A 25,825-nucleotide genomic window follows, 5' to 3' on the forward strand; every position below is an offset into this window, starting at 1 on the left:
CAAACTCTCAGTTCAGGGTATTATTTCCCAATTCAAGAAACTTTTTTACCTTGAGGGTAGCAATTTTTATTCAGCTTTTGTGCAGAGCAATTCTCGCTATTTCATATTTTCTTTTTCTTTTCCTGTTTCCTTACTAAAAGTGTTCAGTATTACTTGGTGGAATTCTGCCCTATTGTTTGATATCATGACACTTTCTTTCAGGCAGTGCAGTGTGTTAGAAGAATTGGTGCTAACCAGAACAGTGTGAGATACAAGGGAGTATACTAGTATATTAAGTTATATTTTATACAATTCACAAACCAGCTATTTAAAAGAAATCATTTTCAGAGCTGTGGGATTTCATTTGTAGGATGAAATATGATATATGTTCATTAAAAACATGTGTTATCTTACTTGCTTTTATGTCATACAACTAGTAAGTGAAGGAACTAGTCTTTCAGACTCTATTGTTTGAATTTTAAAATTATTCAGCATTTATAGGAGGACAAAACTTAATTTTGCTGCTACCTGATCACTTCCCATATATAAATGGATATATCAGTGTATTATGAGGTTGTGCAGCTCTGATTTGCCATTATGTGGCAATGTAACAACACCTTGAATGGATTTACTGCTGGTTATAATGAATCTGCACACTTTGCTCAATTTCTAAGGGAGTTATCCAGAACTGAACTTGCCACCAGATGGCCACTGAGGGAAGAAGGAGAACAGGTTCATAGGCTTTGAATATTTGATTTTTTGCACATCGAGTTCAAGCTTCTAATTAAAGAATCCTACTGGAGCTTCCTAAGGAATTTGCTTTCTGGATTCCAAATAGAAAGGTTTAAAGGAGTCTAGTTTCATTTTAAAAGCCCACATGCAAAAATAAGTGAAGTACCTTGAAATTGCCAGTGAAGCGGTCACCTTGAAATCTACAGAATAAAAGCATAAGCTTTCCAGGAGGAAAATCTGTTTTCAAATAAGGAAATGGATATTATAGCTTCTTAAATGCCATTCATTCAGAGGAGGAAAATCAACAGGGATAAAAGACCTTGAAGAAGACTCTTTTTTCATGTCTATTTAAATGAGAATTTTATTCAATTTGTGACTATTAAATAGCTTAAAATTTATAGTGGTATCTCTTGTATCCACATATCTAAAGATAATTTTTTATATAATTTTTTTAAAGATTTATTTATTTATTTGACAGAGAGAGATCACAACTAGACAGAGAGGCAGGCAGAGAGAGAGAGAGGGAAGCAGGCTCCCCGCCGAGCAGAGAGCCCGATGCGGGACTCGATCCCAGGAACCTGAGATCATGACCTGAGCCGAAGGCAGCGGCTTAACCCACTGAGCCACCCAGGCGCCCCAATTTTTTATATAATTTATCATGGTTCATACTGAGTTAGCTCTGAAATTGTAAATACTTTTTAATAGTTTTGCCTAAAATATTAATAAACATACTTACTCATTCTTAAACATTCAGATATTATATTAAAATAATAACTGTATTATAATCCAAAATCTAGAATATAAGTATTCAATCTTAATTTTTTTTTTTTTAGATTTTATTTACTTATTTGACAGAGAGAGAGAGAGCACAAGCAGGGGGAGTGTCAGGGAGAGGGAGAAGCAGGCTCCTGCTGAGCAGCAGAGAGCCCCATGTGGGACGCAATCCCAGGAGCCTGGGATCATGACCTGAGCTAAAGGCAGATGTTTAACTGACTGAGCCACCCAGGCGCCTCTCACCCTTGATTTTGATTCCAATTATATAGGAACTACAAGTATAAGATTTTAACACTTTTAGATTGTAGATTATTTTAAAAAAATGATTCACCTCTTGAATCTTTAAGTAAAGATTGGCACATTCAGTAGATGTGTATTGGCACATTCAAAGTTCTGGTCACTTGGTTCCAGCCTCCATTAAACCTACAGTCTACTGGAGGAAAAATTAAGTAACCTGAGAGTTTAAATACAGTCTACCAAGTGCTATAATGAGGTCAGTGCAGCATATTATAATTACATATTGCAGGATCCTCTTCCATGAACTTGGGGGTCAGAGAGAGTTTCCAGGGAAAGTGACATAGAAGATGATACCTGATGTATTAGTAGAAGTCAGCTAAGCAAAGGGATGGAGAAGAATTCTTTAATCGCAGTGAGCATCATATGTGAAAGCTCTGAAGGCAAAAGAGGATTGCTCTTCTTTGAAGAAGTAAGAGAAATCCAATGTAACTAGAAGTTAGAATTCTTGAGCAAATGAAATAGGAGCTGGGTATTCTAAGTAAGGATGAAATAATAAGCTGATACTGCATCATGGAAGTCCATTTTCACTATATTTAACAAATTGACCTTCCTTCTAAGAGCAGTGGGATTCTTAGTAAGATTTTTTTAAAGAAAGTGAACTGGTTCAGATTCACACTGTAGAAACATTTCAGTGTAAAGAAAAGATGATGGGCAGATGAGAGCAGAGAAACTACATGCTGAAGGTCTTATTTAGAGTCTCGTTTAGGGTTCCTGACAAGAGATGCTGTGCCTCAATTAGAATACCACTAAAGGACAATGCAGAGAAGTAGCTGGTATCATCAGATTTTTAGAAGATTAAATTGAGAGGGCTTTGGAGTTGTTTGTAAGTAGAGGAGGATGAGGATGAAGGGTCAGGGAACCTAACTTAGATTTCTGGAATCTACAACAATGGTGACTGGTTCTACTTCCAAAGATAGAAAACTCAGGATAAGCTTACAAGGGAAGGCCATGAGATCATTTATGGGCATAGAAAGGTTTTTTAAATAATTTTTAATTTTTTATTAACATATAATGTATTATTAGTCCCAGGGGTACAGGTCTGTGTATCATCAGGCTTACACACTTCACAGCACTCATCATAGCACATGCCCTCCTCATTGTCCATAACCCAGCCACCCTCTCCCTACGCCCCTCCCCTGGGCAACCCTCAGTTTGTTTTGTGAGATTAAGAATCTCTTATGGTTTGTCTCCCTCCCGACCCCATCTTGTTTCATTTTTTTCCTTCCCTACCTCCTAAACCCCTGCCACGTGCCTCTCAAATTCCTTATGTCAGGGAGATCATAGGGCATAGAAAGTTTTATGTTTCTGTGGGATTCCAAATGAGATGGCCAGTGGAAATTTGGATCTATGGAATTTGAGCTCAGGAATGAGATCTGAACTAGAGATACAAATTTTAGACTTTTCAGCAAGTAGATGGTAATTGAACATATGGGAGTAGATGATATTACTCAGAGAAGATGTTTAAAAGAGTGATTCTCACTCAAACTTTGGGTTCAGATGAATTACCCAGAAGACCTGATAAAATTCAGTGTACCAACTCCAGAGTGTCTTATTGAGTAGGTATAGGATGTAATTGATACATATATGTTTTTGACAAATAGAGTCCCATCACATGATTTTGATCATATGATCGTCTGATCCCACTCTGAAATAAAAGAAGAGGGCCTTGCAAATTAGCTTTAGTAGGATCAGCACATAAGTGACAGGCAGAGCAATGAGAATCCAGAAGGAAGACTGTGAAGAAGTAACCAAAGGCATTGAAGAGAAACCCAGGAGAATCAAATGACACAAATTCTATGGGACGAGAAAAGATACAAGAGAAGAAATGGTCAACAGGGTCAAAAGTGTTGAGACATAAAGTAAAGATGAAGGCTGAAATACATGTATTAACAAAAAGGAGGTCATAACAAAGTTGGCAAGAACAGCTTCAGTAGAATAATGTGGGCTGAAGCCAGATTGCAGTGGGCTGAGGGTTGAATATGAGATGAGGATTCAGAGACATGAAGCAGAGACAGAATCTTTTAAAAAGAAGTTAGTCTCAGAAAAGGGAAGGAGTTTGATGCAACAGAGCATGGGGAGGATGCTGAATGTTTTAGGAAGGAAACAACTTGAGTCAAAGTCTTACATCATACCTGACATGCTCCATTCCTAATTTCTTGGCATTTTTTTAGAACAAATTCATTGAAGTATAACTTAACATTTTATAAAATTAATTGATTTCATATATACATTTCATTGGCTTTAATAAAATTACAAAGTTGTGTAACCCTTGCCATAATCCAGTATTTAATAATTCCATTACTCCATGATATCCCTCATGCCGATTTAATCCCCAGTCCCATGCCCAGCTCCAGGCAAATACTCATGTACTTCCTATCTCTGTAGGTTTACCTACTCTAGACATTCTGTATAAATTGTACAAAATGTGGTCTTTTATGTCTGGCTTCTTTGACTTAGTATGTCCTTGATGAGGTTCACCCATGTTGTAGCATGCAATTAGTATTTCATTCCTTTTTATTGTTGAATTGTATTCCATTTATGGATATACCACCTATTATATACCCATTTCTAAATTGACGGACATCTGGATTGTTTCTACTTTTTTTTTTTTTTAGATTTTTATCTATGTATTTGACAGACAGAGATCACAAGTAGGCAGAGAGGCAGGCAGAGAGAGAAGGGGGAAAGCAAGCTCCCTGCTGAGCAGAGAGCCCGATGCGGGGCTTGATCCTAGGACCCTGAGATCATGACCTGAGCTGAAGGCAGAGGCTTTAACCCACTGAGCCACCTAGGTGCCCCTACTTTTTATGCCCACATTCCCACTGCAGTCCTATAAAAGCTGATATTTGATTTACATTTGTAACTGGATTAATTTATTTGGCCTAGAAGGAAAAAGCTGTGCACCTTTTGGAGAGTGGGGAGCAAAGTAAGTTACTGCTTCATGTTTTATATATGGTGCTAATATTTAAAATTTTTGAAATTTATCTGAGTATCAGAGGTGGTCTAGATTACAAGGGGCCAGTCATGGAAATGACTTTTCTATCCCTTCCATCACATAGTCTGTTATTCCACCTCTGTCCTTTCTTGCAAATACATGACAGTGGACAGCTGGTTTAACTACACCCAGACAAAGGTAGGTGATATATTCTGGGATCTAGTGGGGCAGGAGGATGGAAGTCCCTACATCTTGCTGTCTACTTGAGATAACCAGTATCTTCTATCACAGCTTAAGCATCACCAGCGGGGGACTTTGGGGGTAATACTAAGCTTCATTTAAGCTCGAGGTCCTCATCTTTACAATGAGGATTATAATAATACCTATCTTATAGGGATGTTGTAATGGATTAAATGAGATTGTATATGTAAAGGACCTAACACAGTTCAGCCCAAACTTGGCATTCAAAAAATGCAAGTGTTTGCATTTTATAATGAAAAAAAAAAATGATCAAGAAGTGTTGTCAAATACTACAATGCAGTTATATTTATGAAATTTATTTGTTTTATATGATTCTTCTCATTTGCACATATCTTATGTTAATATTCTCTCTTTCAAATGGAAACCTTCTTAAATTTAGAATTAGGCTATTTTTATTTGATACAGATAAAAGTCACAATAGTAACAACCATAATGCCCTTCATTATTTTAGAATAACGATATATCAGGACATTTGCTAAAACCTTCCTTATGTAAAATTTAGTGCTGAAACAGTTTTATGAGGTAGGCAAAGAGCCCAGATGGTCCATGTTGGAGAAAAGATTTTCAGCTATATGTTTCTCACCATGACTCCACATCTCGACTACTTGCTGTGCTAGCCCTGCCAGTGGGAATGGCCGTATCTGTTACAGGCGGTTGATATTGAGAAGTATAAAGACTAGAAAAGCTTATGAGATGTAGCTTAGGCTCATCTCATACACATTTGTTGCTCTGACAAAGAGGCAAGACCAGGAATCACCTATATCTGATGATTACAATCAGCTGTTCAGCAATGCAAGATAGCTCATTTCTCCTTCCTACCTCCCTTCAACACTATCTACTCTGTTTTTCACTTTAATAGCTGAATTTTGCCCTGAAATAGCCAAAGTTAACTTTTGACATTTTTGACTTTCAACTTTTTGTCTCTATAGATTGAATGCTTACTCTTTTTATCTCTTAAAAATGCTGCAGATTATGTTTGTTTAGGATTTATTCTCTGATAGCAATTATTAAGTTGCTCATTTTACTGGGATGTTTTATAACTTGAATAGAAAAGCTCTCCCTTGAGCAAAGAGCATGCCTCTCATATGGAAATCAGGTATTGGGACAGAAGAACTATTAAGAAAACACTTGGATAGCCTACCACAGTGTTCAAATACACAGTTCCTGTGTGGAAAATATGAAAGCATCTTCTCTACCAGATGTGATCAGTAGCATTTACGGCACATCATATATCTTGGGAGGTGTAGATTCTCTTCAGTATTCAGTTATTTTGTGAGGGAAATGTGTAAATTAGAGTCACAGCCATCATGTTAACATATATGCTAGTCGACAAAATATATGGCATAGATGCAGATGGTGTCGTGAGTTGTTTTCAACGTGGGTCCACATTTGAAAATAATTTTTACTGTTTCCTTCAGTGTCATCACTTTTAATGTCATCTGTTCCACCTAATTTTTAAACTGTATATATAGTCCAGTATTTGAAGAGAAAATCAAAGTGACCCTTAATGACAGCAACTAAAACTAATTTGATATGCCAGCAAAATTAGTCTTCAATGTATATGTATCTAAATGCATATAATAGGACCACAAATACACCCATAATTTAGGCTAGAATTCTTCAATTAATAGAACCCAATATGAGAATAAGTTTGTTTCTCCCCTGTAATTTTTTAAAAATCTGTGAACGCAACTTTAAATATCAGGACATTCCTTACAAAAATTTTCGGCTTTGATAAAGATTTGGAAATCCTTTCTTGTAATGTAGGACTATGGGCAAGTGATACAAACTTACACTCTCCTGTTTGTCCAAGTGCCCTTGCATACTTTTGGCTTTTGGTTAGTATCAATTCACATTTAATCTACTAAAAAATTTTAATCCATCTTTCCCCATAGAAAATCGAACCTAAATTTAAAGAGCTCTTTCTTTTTTTAATGCAATTTAAGCCAAAGCTATAATTAATTTAAAGGTAATTTGGGGACTAATTTAAAAGTATGTTGATGGCATGGCAAACATTTATTTAGTTTTCTGTGCTGCTATAGAAATGATAATACCCAAGAAATATTAAATATTGTGTCACTTGCTATGGTTTACATATATTAACTCATTTAATTCTCAGGACAAGCCCTAAAGTAGATGCTAAAAGCTATTTTTAGTTTAACAACAACCTGAAATTTAGAGAAGTATGCACATTGCCCAAGGTCACAAAGCTTGCAAGGAATTGAGCTGAGAAGATCTTTTCCCCGATACCCTTGTTCTTAAGCACTCACTTTCTACTTTGTCTCACTGTGACATTTATATTCTAAGCTATTTTCAAAGGTATATTTAAATTTTAAAATATTTTAAATGTACTCAAAATCATGACTATATAAATGTGTATATTTGTATAAATAACTATTTTTTCATCATACTAAACAAAGTGCTCCAAATTCTCTGCTCACCTTTTAGGTCACTGAGTGTCGTCTCTTTAGGAATCACCCATCAAAGGGGTCAGGGCTGTACTTTCCTTTTTTCCCTTATTGTAAATGAATTATGTATACACCCTGAAGTAATTAGCAAAGACGCTGTTGTTCAGCTGAATTTTAAACTAATTAATCTGACCTAATTCCTGTCAAAAATAATTAGGATGAAATATGTCCTCCCGAAGCAAGTCTTTCAAGCTAAGTTGCTAAAGCACGGTATCTCCTGTGTATTCACTATGTTAAAATTGAGAGGGCTATTTATTCAGTGGTTTTAGAGGAAATGCTAAAACGCTACTCATGAAATGCCTTCTGAGCATCATCTCGTCAGTTTCTGTATCTAAATAAAATACAAGAAGCTGGACTAACAATGGGGATTGTGCCATGTGCGATATCAATGACCCTGTAGCATATTGTGGTTTGCAATTAAAACTTAAAAACTAGTTCCTCCTTTTCCAAAAGGCTCTTGGATGAAGATGTGTGCCCCATTTCTCAGCCCATTCTACTTTCCTAATCTAAAAGCTATTCAGTTGTCTTCTAACTCTCCCACTCCTTACCTGTCCATTTTTATTTTTTATTTTTAACATCTTAATTGTTGTAATGAAATGAAGAAATGTCTCATGTAGGAGGTAAGTCCTGAGCTGTATATAGGAAGAGAATTTAGGAAAAATATATAAGCAAGCTTTACTGACAGATGCAGTTTGACAACAATTTGAGATGAACTCTGGTAACAATGACTGCAGTTTGAATATGATGATGGTGTTTTCTATCACTGGTTGCCTGAAGCCTTAACCACTGTCCTGTCATTCTATAGCAGCTTCTTCTGTGAGCCCTCTAACCTTGTTCTCTGATACATTAAGGATCTCTTAGAAGAAGAGAGCATTGTTGAACATAAATATCATATCACCAAGCAGTTCAGAGTTAATAACTTCCTTATTAAACCTATGAACTCTTCATGTTTTGTAGTCTTCCCTCCCCAACCCCCTTCCAAGTTAGTTTCTAGGCAACCAGTATGCACTGAATTACATTAAGCTCTTTATTTCAAGGCTGCAGTTGAGGATTTTGCGGCATATTTGTTGGCTCATTTATGGAGACTGCAGAATAAAATTCATTAATTCTGTTTAATCTTCATTACTTCAGTGATTTGGTTCTAAACCACATTACCTGTACCTGTTTTTCATGTTTAATCACCCCTGTGCTATTTTATATGTTGGTTATTCGAGAGATTTTACAAGCTCCAATTTGGCATCACAGAAGCAAAAGTCCCACAATTTCCAGTTCTTGATGATCATTCAGCATTTTGGGGTCACCTCTTAGGAATTTAAAATTTTCAAAATCCCCTGTCTTGAATAGCTCACATGTCTACAGCTGACTTTTAATAACAAAGAACATACAGCTTAGGAATAGTCTGAAAATGTATTAAGCATTTACAAAAGATTAAGATTTTGATGTGGAACAGAGGTTCTTGGAAATATTCTTTGTTGGTGTGAATCAAGGAATCAAGGTTATACTTCCAAATTTCACCCAGCACTGTGTGAGAATGAAGATTAATCTCTCAGCAGAACTGTTCTGTTTTGAATGTGAATGTTTTGAGATATTCTCTCAAAAACTCTAAGCAAGGGTCTGTGTGTGTGTGTGCACACATGTGTATACATACATTTACATCCTCACAATTGAGTGAAAACATAAATGTTCAGTCTGGTTTCTTAAAATACAAAGTAATCATCTGCATTGGTCACACTAAAGGATGTCTTGAAGAGGAGGGAAGTCACATCTTCTCAAACTCTGATCCATCCCTTTCCCTTCACCTGCTTAGAGTCTAGCTAGTGGAATATAAGGCTGGTTGAAAAAATGAACAGTCTTGTAGCAGGCTCTGCCAGCTGTCCACTTCAATTCATGATGGACAAACCTTCCAGAGGATCTTTTTGCCATGATGGAACTTTCCAGACAAGGTCTACATTGCCCAGTTCCCTTTGCATCTACAGGGTGCCATGTTATAGGGTTTTCCTCAGAAAATGTGGGCAGAAGTGATGTATGCCATTCTCAAGCTAGTCTCCTCAAAATCCTTGTACATGATCTTCCGTGTGTCTCTCTTATCCCCCTCTGCCAGTTGGATGTCAGTAGGTACTCAACCTGAGGCAGACCCTCTGTCATCAGTGACCACATTGTGGACACCACCTCTCTAGACCTTGCTTGTAGAACTGTTATTCATCACTGAGAATCTGGGTGTATCTGTTCCAATAGCTTAATATTACTTTAACTTACAAAAGCCCTGAGAGAGTATGACTTCAGTCAGCAAAACCACAAACATTCTTCATTGCCTGCTATGTGCCATATACCACAGATGGCAAGGATCCAACAGTAGCCATGTTGAGAATGACCTCTAACCCCATTCAGTTGTTACTAGCAGACTAGTCAAACAATTGCATTAAAACCATTAATTATATGCATGTAAAGAAATGCAAAATAGAAATTGAGTGTCTTTAGAGCACATAATATAGTGAGATCTAACCTACCTAGCGTTGACAATATTTTTATTTATTTATTTTTTATTATTTCCAAATACTCCAGACAAATCCACATCTGGATTTCATGTTATATTCAGGGAACTGAGTCCAGAGAAAACTAATAGACTTATTAGGTTAAACAGTTTCTTAAAATAGTTTTTTTTTTCCTTTCCTCTGAGCTATAAGGGTACTTAGAAAACATTTCACTTACTCCTTCCTTTCACAAATGAGGAGAAATGTCTTTTCCAAACTAATAATACCATCTGCTTTAATAAATGGTATATTTATTGTGTGCCAGAAACTATGTTATTCTCTGTTTCTAACAAATTTTTTATTGTGAATTATTGTATCTATCTAGGTGAGTCTGCCATAAAAGTTATATAGGTCAGTAATTTACCATAAAAAGAGCACCCAGGTAATGCCACTCAGACCTTATATTGGTAATTATCTCCTCCCCAAAATTGTTGAACAGCCCACCCTGATGAGGGAGAAGAAGGCAAGCTTAGGGCAAAGTACAAGCAGACACCCCACAACCCACCCCACCCCCACGTGGGATATGTGTGACATTCCTTAGGCACTTCTGGCAGCTCTAAAGCTAAGGAAAGGGAAAAACAAATGGTTAATTAATAGAGATCACAGTCCTGCCAGAGAAGTCTCCATCAGTTTACCAATGTCTTAGTGATTTATAAGGAAAAAGCATTCTTATCAATAGCCTAACTTTCAGAGACCCATAACTCAATTTCTTAGAGCCCTAACATCTCCTTCCCCTGTATAAGTAATGTGGAAAGTAGAGGCATAAGGAAATGTAAACAAAGTTTCTTCAAGACCTGTAGCCTATTGACAAGGACTTACAATAGGAAGAGTATAACATTCCTCCAAAAAGCTCCCAACTGTCTTAATGCTTTACTAGAGGAAAAAACAAACTGGGCTTGATAATGGCACGGCCTGAGAGTCTTCTTGAGCTGATGAAAGTCCTTTTAGACACCTTTTAAACACCTCTCTTTGTCCTTACCTCCCCCAGCTTCCAGGTATATAATCAACCACCCCTCACAACCCCAGTGCAACAGCTCTTTCTGCCCATGATTCCTGTCCCTGTGCTTTAATAATATTACCTTTTTGCACCAAAGACATCTCAAGAATTCTTTCTTGGCCATGGACTCCAGACCTCACCAACATTTGAAAACTACATCAACCCCAATTCCAACTCCTTTCCTTTTCATCTCCTTACTGCCTTTCCTCATAGGGTCATGACTGTTAATTTTGCTTTTCTTTATATAGTTTGAGCACATTCACATGCATCCAGAAATGCTGGGTTTTTTTTTTTTCATCTGTTTTTAAGTTCAAGTAACCTGAATCATAATAGTACATATGCTGTTATGTCTGGTTCCTTTCATGCAACTCTACATTTGTGATATTCATTCATGTTCTTGTTTGTAGCATTACTTGGGGTCATTTTCATTCTATCGTATAAATATGCCACAATTTATTCTACTGTATAAATATCCTAAAATGTATCCATTTTAGAAAGAATAGCATTTGGTTGTTTGTTATGAATAACACAGCAGTCTTATACCTGTTTCTTGGCCCACATGTGCATATATTTCCATCTCCTAATTCTCAGACTTTGGTGTTGTTATATCAGGCAAGCATAATTCTGTAGAATTCAAAGATATTTTCTTATGAAAAGAGGTGGAAAGGCAGGGCTGAGGTAATGTAATAGAACCAGATATACTGAGTTAGTTACCTAATGGCAGTCTCACAGATTTTTTAGATCAATGTTGAGTGGATTAAGCTGAGTTCTACCGTGTGTCATTGAAACAAATGGAAAGAGAAAATACATGATCATTGTCTTTTTTGAAAAGTTATTACTCATTCTGTGGTAACATGGGTGGGATGCAATGCCTTCTTGCTCTCACGTTTGGTTTTTAACATTTTTATTATATTATTTCCATCCTTTTATCAAGCCAAGCCCTTCCTCCCTCCCCACCCCTGCCCCATCCCCACACATCATGGCATATGCTTTTCCATTGGCCTGGAATGTTCTTATTGTAAAACCGTCCATGATTATCTTTTTCTGTTATCATGATCATTTCAACTCAACTCAGAAGTCTTCTCTGATAATCTTCCTTGCCCCCTTTCACTCTCAATTACGCTACCCTTTATAATTGCTGTTAGAGGTTATCCTGCTGTTAATGGTTATCCTGTTCATAGTATCTTTTTTCTTTTTTCTTTCCCTTCCTTTTCTTTCCTTCCCTTCCTTTCCCTTTCTTTTTCTGCCCTCCCTCCCACCACCCTTATTTCCTTCTTTCATTCTTCCTTCCTTCCTTCCCCCTTCCTTCTTCCCTCTTTTCCCTGCCTTCCCAAAATGTAAGCATAAGGCATCTCTTTTCCTTAGCAAACTAGCCCAAGTGTCCTCAACAATACCTGATTCATAATAGGTGTTCAACAAATGTCTAATAAATAAATGGAAGAAAGGAAGGAAGGAAAAGGGAGAGTGGCCAAGCAGTAAAGAGACCATCCACATTTATAAAAAATCTGTAGTTCTGTATGACAGGTATAAATGAGAGATTTGTAGACTCAGATCTTATTAGGAGGCTATACGCAATCCAAAATATACCAGATAATTAAAGATTAGAAAGAAGCAGGAAGCCCAATGTTTCCACACAATGAGGCAGACTAAATGCAACAAAGAAACTAAAGACACAGGACAGTGTGTGACCATCATTCCAATTTTCTTTGTATATCTCCGTGACAAGCTGTATATATATGAATTCCTAATGGTCTGACTAATGTTCATCTCGAAGAAAGAATCTGAGTCAAAAGCAACCTCAGGGTTACTAGCCGTGGAAACAGAAGAGAGAGAGAGTGTGTCATTAGATGCTGTAGTCAAGAACAAAGAAGGACCAAAAAAAAAAAAAAAAAAGAAAGAAAGAAAAACGAAAGGTGAAAGGAAAAAAGAAAATAAAAGAAAGAAAGAAACTCAGTGAGCAAGGGTTTGATAGTCTCTCACATTCATTTGGAATAACCTGGCTGATATCCAAAGTTTAATATGAGTGAGGCTATTGGGTAACCCTGGGAGAAAGAGTCTTAGAAGGCTTCACAAAATTGCTTGTCTACAGCATTGTGATAACAGACACAAAGTGTCAATATTTACAAAGGTCCATGAGGAATGGCCCAAGACATCACAGAACAATGAAGCTCATAACAGAGATATAAATTCCAGGAATTTACCAAACTATTGGCAATACAATAAATGTATAGTTGAGACCATAAAGAAAAGAGAGGCACTTTCTAATAGAGGTAGACTCAGTAAGAAAATAATATAATACTTGTGCTTTTGGAGAGGGAAATTGTTTAAGTATCTATAGTGTCAAACTGCCATATATTAACCCTTTAATCAAAAAGTATTTCTACTCATTTAGGCTGCCCCCCCCAATGTTGGGACTTTAATTTTATCATGTTAGTGAGAAAAGAAATGACTTGGGGCACTTGAGTGCGCTTAATGCAACATGATAGACAACTTGACAAGAATATGAAGTAAGAAAAAGAGGGTATGGACTGTGGCCTATAGATAACAAATTCCTTTTCTAAAGTCATTGCTGAGGAAACAGTAGAATGTAACAACCCAGGAAGCCCATGTAATTTTACATGAGAGAGTAGTCAATAGATTACAGAGGGGGGAAAATGTGAGCATTTCTCAGAAAAGAAAAAAAAAAAAAAGACTTTGACAGGACGACTATGACACCTAAATGGAGCAGAGAATCTGGGACATAGATTCACATCTCTCATTTGTGAGAGCTCAGTGGGGGAGATTTATATTGAGTAATTTTGCTTGGCAGTGAACTTAATACAACTCTCCTCTTCCCCAATTAAAAAAAAAAGATGCAAAATTAGACTAAGTAGCAGAGCTGGATCATCTCCCTCCTAAAGCTGACTCAGCATTCCATAGACTTTATATATCAGATTTCAAGAACTAGAATATAAAAAGTGGAGTTGATTTTCACTCCGACCTCTTTCTGCTCTGACTCTAAACTGCCAAGCCCTGTGGGCACTGAGGATTTTTCTATTTCCCCACCAATCTCAAAGAACAAAAGTACGACTCTTTCACCTGGTTGTCTCTTAAGGATCCAGAGTGTATGATCTATTTCACTAAAGTAGTACAGGAAATCACCAATGCTAAGAAAAGAAGGCAGTCTCAGTACAACACTATGAAATTTTATTATTTTCTAGTCTGGGGATAGGAAAAATTGAATGAAAATTCTCAGTTCCAGTTTTACTTAGAGGTGGTTCAGCTCAAAGAATCGTACAATTTCAGAGCTGAAAAAGATCTTCCTGACCATGTACATAAACTGCTTATCTTCTCATTGAGGATATTACAGACCAGGGAGGAGAAATGACTTATATAATTCATCCTTTCATGCATTTAGGTAACAATTATTTACTGGGCACTGAACACACATGTTCCAGGTACTTCATTGGCGGTTATACAAATAAAATGGTGAATAAGACTTGATTTTTGCCCTCAGGAGCTAGCAATAAATTGGGCAGTTAAAAAAAGTAAACTGTGAATGGTAGCCATCACACTGCTCACCACAGCACACAAGAGGGCAGGATATGTAGTCTTTAACAGTGTATGCTGTTGATTGAGCTTATCTGAGTTCACATATAACACCATAGTTCACGTGTTGTATGACTTTGGGCACTTGAGTTCACTTAATTATGCTTTAGTTTCCTTTTCCATGAAATGTTGATGTATTTATCCTATAGGAATACTTTAGGATTAAATGAGAAAATGTATGTGTGTGTATATATGTGTGTATATATGTAATGCACAATAAAATATTTAATAATGAGTACTGATCAATAAACATATTAGTATTAGTCATTGTAGTAGCATAGTAGTATCATTATTGTTATTATATTCTAGACCTAGAAGTTAAGAAGAACACTTCCTAGCAGTAGAATTTGTAGGTCATGACTATAGTAAGACTTAGGAAAAGTGTTCTGTCAAAAGGTATTAAATTATTTTCTGGGGTTCTGGTTCTGGTTTCCTGGACTTTATTTCGAACTTTGTGAGACTTTTCGAATGCCACATTTCAGCCAGGACCATAAGTACACTACACACATAACTTTAGGGGTGCCTCTAATTCTCATGATGATACTAGATTAGTATCACATGTGTTCCAGTAAATAACAGTGAAATCCATGAGGAAGGAGTAACTATTTCTAATTCACACAAAGTTGTTGTTTGAATTAGAATTGTGGCCTCCTGGCGTATAAGTTCTTATCCACTAACCCAAACATGATAAAATATATGAAAACGTTGTGCATACCAGATTATGTAATATAAATGTAAGTTGGTAACATTTTCTGTTCTTCAGTGTAGGTAGGCTGTAAGTGCTCTGAAGTCTGGGATGTATCCATTGTCTATCTCTGAGTAATGGTGTTCTCCAAAACATAGTCACTAAAACAAAAATAATTATTAAATCTATGATTTGGTCAGGGCTCAGCCAGGATGACTGCTCCACTCCATGTAGCTTCAGTTGGGGGTGGTTTGACTTGAGGCTGGGGATCCATTTTCAAGATGGCTCACTTACAGGACTAGAAAGTTGGTGACAGTTGTCGTAGTAAACACAACCCAAACTGAAGGCCTTAGTTCAGGCTGGCTGCTTATTAGGGCTCCCGCACAGTATGGCTGCCTCAAGATGGTAACACTGCTTACCTAGTAGCTTAGAGCTTCTAAGTGAGTGTCACAAAAAATCCAGGCAGGGAAACTAAGAAAGAAAGAAAGAAAGAAAGAAAGAAAGAAAGAAAGAAAGAAAGAGTGAGAGAGAGAAAGAAAGAAAGGAAGAGAAAGAAAGAAAAGAAAGAAAAGAAAAAGAGAGAGAAAAATCCAGTCAGAAACTGTGGCTTTTTTGGTCTAACTTGAGGAGTCAAATAATTAGTTCTGGCACAGTTCCAAGTCCATGCAGATTCATGGGGAAATAATATAGACCATCATTTCATTATAGGAGAAGTATCAAAATTACATAATGAGAAGAGCATGTGAGCATGACCACACCAAAAAATGCAGTCTGCCAAAATATGCTATTTCTACTTTGCCAGCACAGTGTCTGCCACAGTATTGGTACTTTACTAAATATTTGCTTATTGAATGAATAAATTCAGTGAATGAAAATAAAGAAACCTATATTATTATCCTAGTTCCTGCTTTTTTCTAACTGACACAGATTTTTTATATTAGACTTGGCTCCGGGCTTGAAATTTACTTTTTAATCTGGGCATTTACTTTTGTATGTTATCAGTTGATATTGGAGTCAAACTCCTTTGAGGAATAAGGAAATGATTACAAAGAAAGATTGGTAGTGCCTTTGAAGAACAGTAATTTGAATAAATGAGGTGGAATTTGATTGTAAAGATTTATCAAGTTATCAAAGACTATTATAAGAGAGGAACATAATTTTGAAGGAGGGAAATAATTGATGGTGAACCAATGTGGTTGCGATGAAGGACACAATTCGATGACAAGAGATTGGGCAGCTTTTGGGAGAACAGCAGCCAAAAGAAGTATCAGCAGAACTGTGTTTAATTAATGAACAGTGGCAAAAGAGGGTGCTCTAAAAAAGATTAGAGATAGCAATTGAGGCTGTGCCTCCTAGGAAATATTGGATGACTGAAGTACTTCTGTGTGTGATGTGATTAAAATAATCAAGGAGAATGTTGAACATCGAATCATGAATTTAAAAGATTTAGTGTCCTATCTGAAGCTGTAAGAAACATCAAACGGTAATTTCTGATTAATCTTGGAGTATGGGGAAGGCCACCAATACAATGGCTGTTTTCAGAAATTATAGTGGAAATGTCTTTTCCTTTGCCCATAACAACCTGGTTTATTATTTGTCCTTCAGGATTTTAGTTCTGTGCCCTTATTATGAAATATATTCAGAGCTGAAAATTGCAACGTGAACTGTGTCACTTAGGATACCTTACAGGATAAGTTGTAGATTGTAGATTTCTCCACTGTTACATCTATAATTATTTCTATTTTTAATGAAAACAAAGAAAATAAAGTTTGTCCAATCTTATTAGTAAGTGGAAACACTTCAAACTTCAGGAAAAAAAAAAAAAAAAAAGATGCTACTGACCATGTCAGTCTTGATTGTTTTGCCATTAAGTGTTTTCTGAATTCCTCCAGAATGGTTTTTTCCCAACTTTGATTGAAGTTAAGGGGCAAGAAATTTGTTTTTTTTATTCCCTTTTTGTCATCCTTTTCTAAACCTTTGTTATAAGAGAATAACACAGAGGGATTTGGCTATTAGGTTTCTGAATATCATGAGTTAATATAAGAGTAGTATCACTCTATATCTTTTTACTGAACCAGTCTGCCTACTGTAATGGTGGGAATGACTGATAATTATGTTATTTTTTTTACCAGTATTTCACTTTACTTCAGTAAATACCTGTGTAACTGAATGTGTTTGATGTAAAATGTACTTTCAGTATGTGATAAAATTTACATTTATTTACATATTAATGGATAGGATTTGGGCATTGTAATGTTATCAGTGGCTTTAAAAAATACTTAGAATATTCTTGATTTAGCTTCATATTAGTGAATATGATTTGGGCGTTATAATGTTATCACTGGTCTTAAAAATTCCTTAGAAAATACTCTTGACTTAGCTTCAAATTTGCTATGAGAGATTTAAAATATAGTATGTTCTTAATTCAAGGGCTGGGTAGTCAAAGACATTATACTGTAAATCATGCTTTAATTGACATCTCTAGCTAGGTAGAAAGCCAATTTATGTTTTGTTGTATATAAATAAATTAGAATTTTAAAGCAAATATATACATTTTCTTTGGTATAATTCAAACTCTGAAATTAAGGTATCCCAAGCAGGCTGGTCATGAGCCCAGTGATGGAGATTCCAGATATGGTAAACCCTTAAAACAGATAAAAAGCATCGCATACAAACACACTGGCTATATCTTCAAAATGACACCAAACTTCACCACATAGTTTGTAAAGGTAATCATATAGGAGGGAGAAAAACATTCAGATGGGACTATGGCTACACAATGAGACACTGGCCTACCAACCTAAAGTAGTTTATAGTAGTTACTCTCACTATATCCTCACTTACTACATGCACCTTTGATTATAGTCCTAATCATCACCTATAATTACATTTTTATTTGTGCATTAATATGCTTTAACATCTGTCTCCCTCACTAGTCTGGGATCTTCTTATGGAAGACTATGGATAAGTTGCATTTCCCTCTGAATCCCTTGTGTTTTGTATAGGGTATTGCATATAATAGGCACTTCCATTAGGTTTTATTATAAGATTAAAGTTACCATTTTGGGAAAGACATTTCTCATTTAACCTTAAAGAACAACACCAGGATCAGGCCCCAAGCATAGATTTCAAAGCTTCAATGTAGGCTCAAATTATATGTGAAGTCGTCAGCATTGCCCTCTCTCTGGCAACAGAGTCATATGGGTTTAATTGAGGATCTATTTTCATCTTTTCATTTTCTCTTTACATTTTCCATAGAGATACTGCTCCTCTGGACAGCCTCAATATATTGAGGTATGCTGTAAAGTCTTTGATAGGGTCTTGAGGCATCTGGTAGAAAGCTATGATGAAAATTTAGCAATAAATAAATAAATAAAAAAATCTAGCAAATAGTTTCATCTTTCTATTAGTGCCATGTCCCTCCAGAGCAAAAAGTAAACATTTGGCTGGACCAGGTTGTCAGTCAAAAAAAAAAAAAAAAAAAAAAGGAAAACAGCTATCTCTGCTCATTTTGTATTTCTCTCATTGGAATCTTCTGAGTAATGTAATTTCTCTCATTGGAGACTTCTGATTAGGGGCGCCTGGGTGGCTCAGTCATTAAGCGTCTGCCTTCGGCTCAGGTCATGATCCCAGGGTCTTGGCATCAAGCCCTGCGCAGGGCTCCTTGCTCTGCATGGAGCCTGTTCCCCCCCCTTCCACTCCCCCTGCTTCTGTTCCCTCTCTCACTGTGTCTCTCTCTGTAAAATAAATAAAATTTTTTAAAAAATCTTTAAAAAAAAAAAGACTAGCTCCACTATTACTTGATTGTGAGGTGTTTTCTTGTTTGTTTGTTTTCGTTTGTTTTTTGTTTTTTAATCCCCTGTTCTTGTCGCATAGCATCTGACATGGCACTTAGTCCATGGAAGCCTTTCGGTAATATCTATTGACTGAATTCAGTCACCATGTTTAATCTTATGGTGGCAGAGGATGGCAGAGGAAGACCAAAAGAAAAAGGAATAATGGAGTTAGAACTTCCCACTGTTCAACCATGAGGATTTAGTGCTGACAATAGCACTTTTGAGATGTGTAATCTTGGTTGAGTTGCTTGAACTTTCAAAATCTTCATTTTCTTCAGTTAGGAAATAGAATATTGTTGTATTTGATAAAATGGTGCAATTTTTGTAAAGCTGTTGGAACAGTACGAGTGTAGTGTGTGAATATGCCTTCTCACAAAAGAGAAATAGTATTTATTAGCAAATACAAAATGAAATTTAACCCTGCAGTATAATCCCCTAAACCTTCACAAACTGCCAAAACTAATATAGTCATAGCACACTAAACTCCTCTGTAACTTTAGCATCAAAAGACAGAAGATCATATTGGGTTTGAACTAAATCATGCAAGGTTTGCCAGTGACATAAAGAGAAGGATCCAGATCAGAGCCCTTTGTTTCCTATAATGTAGTCTTACTTATCTTGAACAGCATTATGGGAAGACACTAGCATATTTGTACCTCTCAGGAGTTATTTAAAGGATGCCTAAAAAATGTCCTTTTTTTTTTTTTTTTTTTTTTTTTGCAATAGCCATAACACAAAAAAAAGGTGACACTCTCACAAGCTTAACAAGAGATATAGATCAGAAACTTTTTTTTTCTAAATAAGATCTTATTTTCATGGTGTCTGGTCTCTCTGACCTAAATTGCAGTAATTCAGTATGCGTGAAATTACCTTTTCTAGGACGGGGAGATCATAGCAAAAAAAAGAAAAAAAAGAGGAAAAAATGGTGAGAAAGAAAAGAATATACAACATAGGCAGGAGTTCAGTCTGTCTGACAAAGAGCCTGAGACTAATAAGAAACTAAATAGTTTTAACAAAGAGAACTCAGAAAAGGTAACTACTAATAAGAAGGATTAGCAATTATCTCCATTCCTCAGCTATGTTTAAGGAGGTGAAAAAGTCTTTTAAGAACTAAAATAAAATAATGTTCAGGCCAAAGAATGGCATCTAATTGAGTTCTCTATTTCTGGGGCTTATTTTATTAAACTTTTTTATCACTTTCAAGTTCATGGTGATGGCGTAGCAGATTTATTTCGGTAATTAAATGGATTGTTATTTACCAGCAGAAATAAAGCTGGCATAAAAAGACACATGATCAATAACATAGTTCACACTTTATGAATTATTACTTAAGGCTGATGAATGGGATCATTCTTTCTTTCCAAACAGGTTAGCGTACTGTGTCTCAGGTCTAAAAACTGGAAGCAGATCAGAAAAGGTCAATAACCAGCAACTTGTGACCAACCATGTTTCTTCTTTTTTCACCTCCTTTGCTTCAGAATAAGTCATAAAAATATCACAAAGTATAATCTTTTCATAATGCTGTGGTCAGCACTTGAGCAGTGTGAGTTATAGTCATAATATTATTGCTGGCAGGTGTTTTATTGTGGGTTGGATTTTGTAAACCAGGATTTGATGTGTGGGAGTCTTCAACTTGGTGTTGGAGTCCCACATGTTAGGGGTGGGTGGTGTATGAACAGACAGGTTCTAAATGAGTCAGCCTGATAAAGGCTGGGCAGTTTTACATGCTTGAGGAAACTTATAGAAGAAAATAATGACTTGATAACTCTAATACTCAAACACTTTGGGATTATTACATCTAGAATTTCTAATTGGGCTGAAAAATATTACAAAGGAGTAATGCAGTCTTCATGGTAGGAAGGGAGGAATCAAAATAGGGGTTCTGGGTCTAGCATCTACAATAAATTTCTGTTGAGTTTTTACAAGCCATGCTGGACCTTTGGAGTATATGTTTAAATGATACTATTCACGAAGTTTGCCCAAATAAACCAAATTCAGATTAAGAATGAAAGATAAAAGAATAATTTTCAGTTTGAAAAGTTTACTAAACCTCTAGCAAGTTGTGTATATAATAAGGTGAAATCTCTCTCTCTCCTTTTTGTAATAGCCATAAACTAGTAGGAGTCAACCTTCTGAACTTTGCGTACAAAAGAGAGAGAAGACAGGAAGAGATTTATTGGTAATACAGTTTGGGGAGGTACTAATATAGTCCCCAAATCAGTCAAGGTGGTATGTTTATGCTGTGTTAACAAACTCAGAGGCTCAAAACAAAAAAAATCTTTCTCAGGTCAGCAGGAGTCTTTTCTTCTCATTGTCTCCACTCAGGTTACTCAAGTCCCCTGTGGGCCCAAATTCAAGGGCAATCTGATCATACTTACAGAATGAAGAAAACAGAAAACAAACAACAAACAAAAAACAAAAGACAAAGCAGGAAATACTTGGTAAACAGCCATAGTGACTACCACAGCACCCATCTTCCCTTGATTAACATTGTTTCTTTGAAAATATGTATTTTACTATTATACATTGCCCCCCCCTCTTACTGTTTGAAGTTATCCCAACACACATCCCTAGATTAGATGAAGTCTGTAGTTTCAGAAATGCTGAGTTTTGGTGTTAGAGTCATCTTATATAATACATGATCTGTCCTCTCATTTTTCAGATAAAATTGATGAAGAAAATGTGACCTACCTATGTTAAATTACCTACGTAATTGCATAAACTAAGTTAATGTCAAAGGTGTGTTCTGATTCTCAGTTGGCATCTCTGCTGTTACGTTGCACAGTATCCTTTGGGATATTATAGCAATAACTGAAGTTGTTGAATTTCAATTGGGATTTCAATAATATTCTAAATAGAAAGCAAAGTGTTTTTATTTTTTTAATTATGCATCACATATGTTTAGCACTTTCATACCTTCTTTGATAGAAGTCCCACATGAGCGTGGGACATTCGTGTTTTATTAACTATTAGATTACCAGTACCTACATGGGCATCTGGCACATAAAAGGTATTGAATTAATATTTTCCATTTTTTTTATTATCTGTTTATCTTTTGTATATCAACCTACCTGGCTGTCCAGTGAATTGAAGAGGAAAGATTTCAGTTTCATTGGTTTGTGTAGTTTCAATGCCTAGCAAAATATGTAGTTATATGAACAATAACACATAGTTAAATTTTGTAATTAATGGATAAATAAAAAGAATGGTAATGTCGTTAATTGTGCTAATCTAAGGACTGCAGAGCAAATCTGAATTAGTGGAAGGGCTGAACTACAGTATGTTTTTTGAAAAAAAATCTGATTTTATTGATGTTCACGTAAGTGATAACAAAGCTAACAATATCACTGTAAGTATTCTCTTTCTGGAAAGTTATAGCTTACATGCAGAAATTTACCTGCCCATTTGTGAATTAGGATGGGCTTATAGATTTTCCAATAAATCTTCTTTTTTAAAAGTTATTGTCCTTAGCTTAATTCTGAAATAACTGCCATGTATCCCATTTTAAATATTTTTGAACAGTTTATAATGTTGAACCAAATTGATCATTGTCTAGCAAATATGGAAAGTGGACTTGCTTTGAATTTATCATATTATCCTAGTAACATCTGTCTTTAAGCTGTTGATTTACACATGCTTAAATATAATATTCTTAATAATTTACTACCCTTCTCTTTCCAAAATAAATTTTATGTTCAAAGGGTAAAAACTGCTCATCTGTTCTTCAGCAAAACTTTCAGACCCTAAGTCAAATAGCTCAAGTATTAGTTTGACACCTATATAAAAGATTTAAAATATAAGTGCAGATCTCAAAGCAAACATTCCCTTTGGATGAGTTTTCACCACCCACCTCATTTTATTTAAAGTTTCTTGGACACCCAGCAGATTTTTTGTGAAAACTCTTGATTGTGTTCTCTAACTGGTCCCTCTAGGAATATGCTGGTTTAGTATTACAGTGTACTGAGATTTATGTGTGTGTGTGTGTGTGTGTGTATGTGTGGTAGGGTGGAGGGGCTCTGGGGAGCAAGGGTGATTTAGTACTTTTTATTTCCCCATTGAAGAACGTTAAAAATCAAAAGAGCTGATATAAAAGGCACATGAGCTTGGCTTCTGCAGGATTGCCTGGAGCAAATAGCACTATTAGCCTCTATAAGCAGGATGTGACAAGCTTCTCACTCACCACCTTTGGAGAAGCAAAGCTCAGCATTTTGACATATGCTGGGAACAACCAACTCTACATTATATTAAAGAGAAACTGGTGTTTTTTACTGTTTCATGAAGACCCATGAAAAGGTCTATATCAGACATCACATGACCAACCTTTATAAAAGCATCCAAAGTTCCTTCCAATTTCCTATTTTACCTCCTCTCAATGCAAACAGATTTTTTTGTTTTTTGTTTTTTGTTTTTTTCCCCCTCTACAGGCTTTTCAGTCAATCAGGCTATTTTCTACTTTCATTACCCTTCCATCTCTCTCCCAGCACACACACACACACACACACACCTGCCTACACACACATACGTGCACACACACACACTCTACCTGTTCCTATCTCAAACAAATGAACTCTCTTGGCCTCTTTAGTAAGGATTTTGGTTCTTACTCCTTTCAGAAATGTAAAACATAAGTCCTTTTAGGAAGCAACAGACGGTCTATAGCAAATAATTTTTTTCCCCTGTCACTTGTATAGGAGTTGGTCCTCTGTTCTGTGTTCAACTTTGTCCCACAGTGGAATCAACATACTCACTCATTTAGTTAACAAACATTTATTGAGCGACTATAGGTGCCAGACATTTTCCAAAAGATGAGCTAAATATTTAATAGTGACTTTCATATTCATGGTTTGTTTGACTAAAAAGCTACCTGTCATTCTCAGTAAATATTTACTTTATAGTAATGGTCACAGAGCATTACTGTAGGTGGTGTTCGGAAGAGGAGGAAATGTTTGTGGTGCTAAGAAAAGGCAGTCAGCTTTCTTGGAACTGTGTGATTGATAGAAAGAACTTTAGCATAATGAAAACAAAGCCTAGGAAACACACATCAAAACCACAGTGAGGAATCACCTCACACTTCTCAAAATGGCCATTATCAGAAAGACAAGAAATAACAAACTTTGGTGAGGATGTAAATAAGAGGAAACCCTTCTACAGTGTTAATGGGGTTGCAGCCACTGTGGAAAACACTATGGAAGTTCCACAAAAAAAAAATAAAATAAAACTATCATATGATTCAGTAATTTCACTTCTGGGTATTTACCCAAAGAAAAGAGAAACACTTATCCGAAAAAGATATATGTACCCCTATTTTAATGTGTTATTATTTACAATAGCCAAGATATGGAAAGAACCCAAGTGTCCATCCGTAGATGAAAAGTTAAAGAAGATGTGGTATGTTTTACACACACACACACACACACACACACAATGAAATATTACTCAGCCATAAAAAAAGAATGAAATCTTACCATTTGTGACAACATGGATGGACCTAGAGGGTATTATGCTAAGTGAAATAAGTCAGGAAAGGACCAATATCATATGATTTCACTTATATGTGGAATCTAAAAAAACAAAACAATGAGCAAACAATAAAGAGACCCATATAGAGGATAAACACAGGGAAGAGAGATGGGGAGATAGCAAAATGGATGAAAGGGAGTGGGAAGTATGGGCTTCTGGTTATTAAGTGAATAATTCATAGGAATGAGAGGCACAGCATGGGGATGCAGTCAACGGTTATTGTAATCGCGTTGTATGATAACAGAAGGTAGCTACACCTATGGTGAGCATAGCATAATATACAAAGTTATTGAGTCACTGTGTACTTAAAACTGATGTAACATTGTGTCAATCATACTTCATTTTTAAAAAATATTTATTTATTTTTTGAGAGAAAGAGAAAGAGAGGGAGGAGGGGAGAGAAGGAGAGAGTGAGAATCCCAAGCAGACTCCCTGCTGAGCACAGAGTCCAATGTGGGGCTCGATCTCATGACCCAAAATCACAACCTGAGCCAAAACCAAGAGTCAGACACTCAACCAACTGAGACACTCAGGTGCCTCAATTATACTTCAGTTAAAAAAAAAAAAAAAAAAAAAAGCGTAGATAGCCACTTTTGCCACTGGATACTTATTTCTTGCTGGAGAGTAAAATTTTACAGATCCAAGGGCAGGTATCAAAGAGTAAGTGAACTAAAGCATTAGTCTAAATAGGAATAATAGGAGGTCAGAGTTGGAATGGACCTAGAAACATAATCTCCAAAGTCTTTATTTCATGTTGGTGAAAACTAAAGAGCATACAGAGAGAAAACAATATTCCAAATTAATAAGTCTTTCTGCATTTGGAACATGCAATCATAGCTTCTCTTTGGTTATTTGAAAATCTATTAGCAATGTTACCTACCACCTTTCCCAGTTGAGCACAAATATCAAATTTCTTTTTCAATAAAAGCTTCTGTGATCTTTCCCAATTCTCACAAAGCATTTTGAATATGGTGGAACTTTCAGTGATTTTATTACATTATATTATATATTATGTATTTGTCAACCAGAACAAAAACACATCATCCTATTTGGCTTTATAATTTTAAGCTGCCAAATGTCCAGCACTTTATGTATGAAGCATTGGAATGTTGTACTTGTATGCTCATAACTATCTTTGATGTAAGCATTTCCATTTCCATTTTACAAGTGGAAAGTGACTCTCAGAAAGCTTCAAGTTCACACAGGAAATAGAGGTGTCAGC

Source organism: Lontra canadensis, unplaced genomic scaffold, assembly GCF_010015895.1.
Source record: "Lontra canadensis isolate GAN:19392208 unplaced genomic scaffold, GSC_riverotter_1.0 scaffold34, whole genome shotgun sequence".
Lineage (NCBI taxonomy): Eukaryota > Metazoa > Chordata > Mammalia > Carnivora > Mustelidae > Lontra > Lontra canadensis.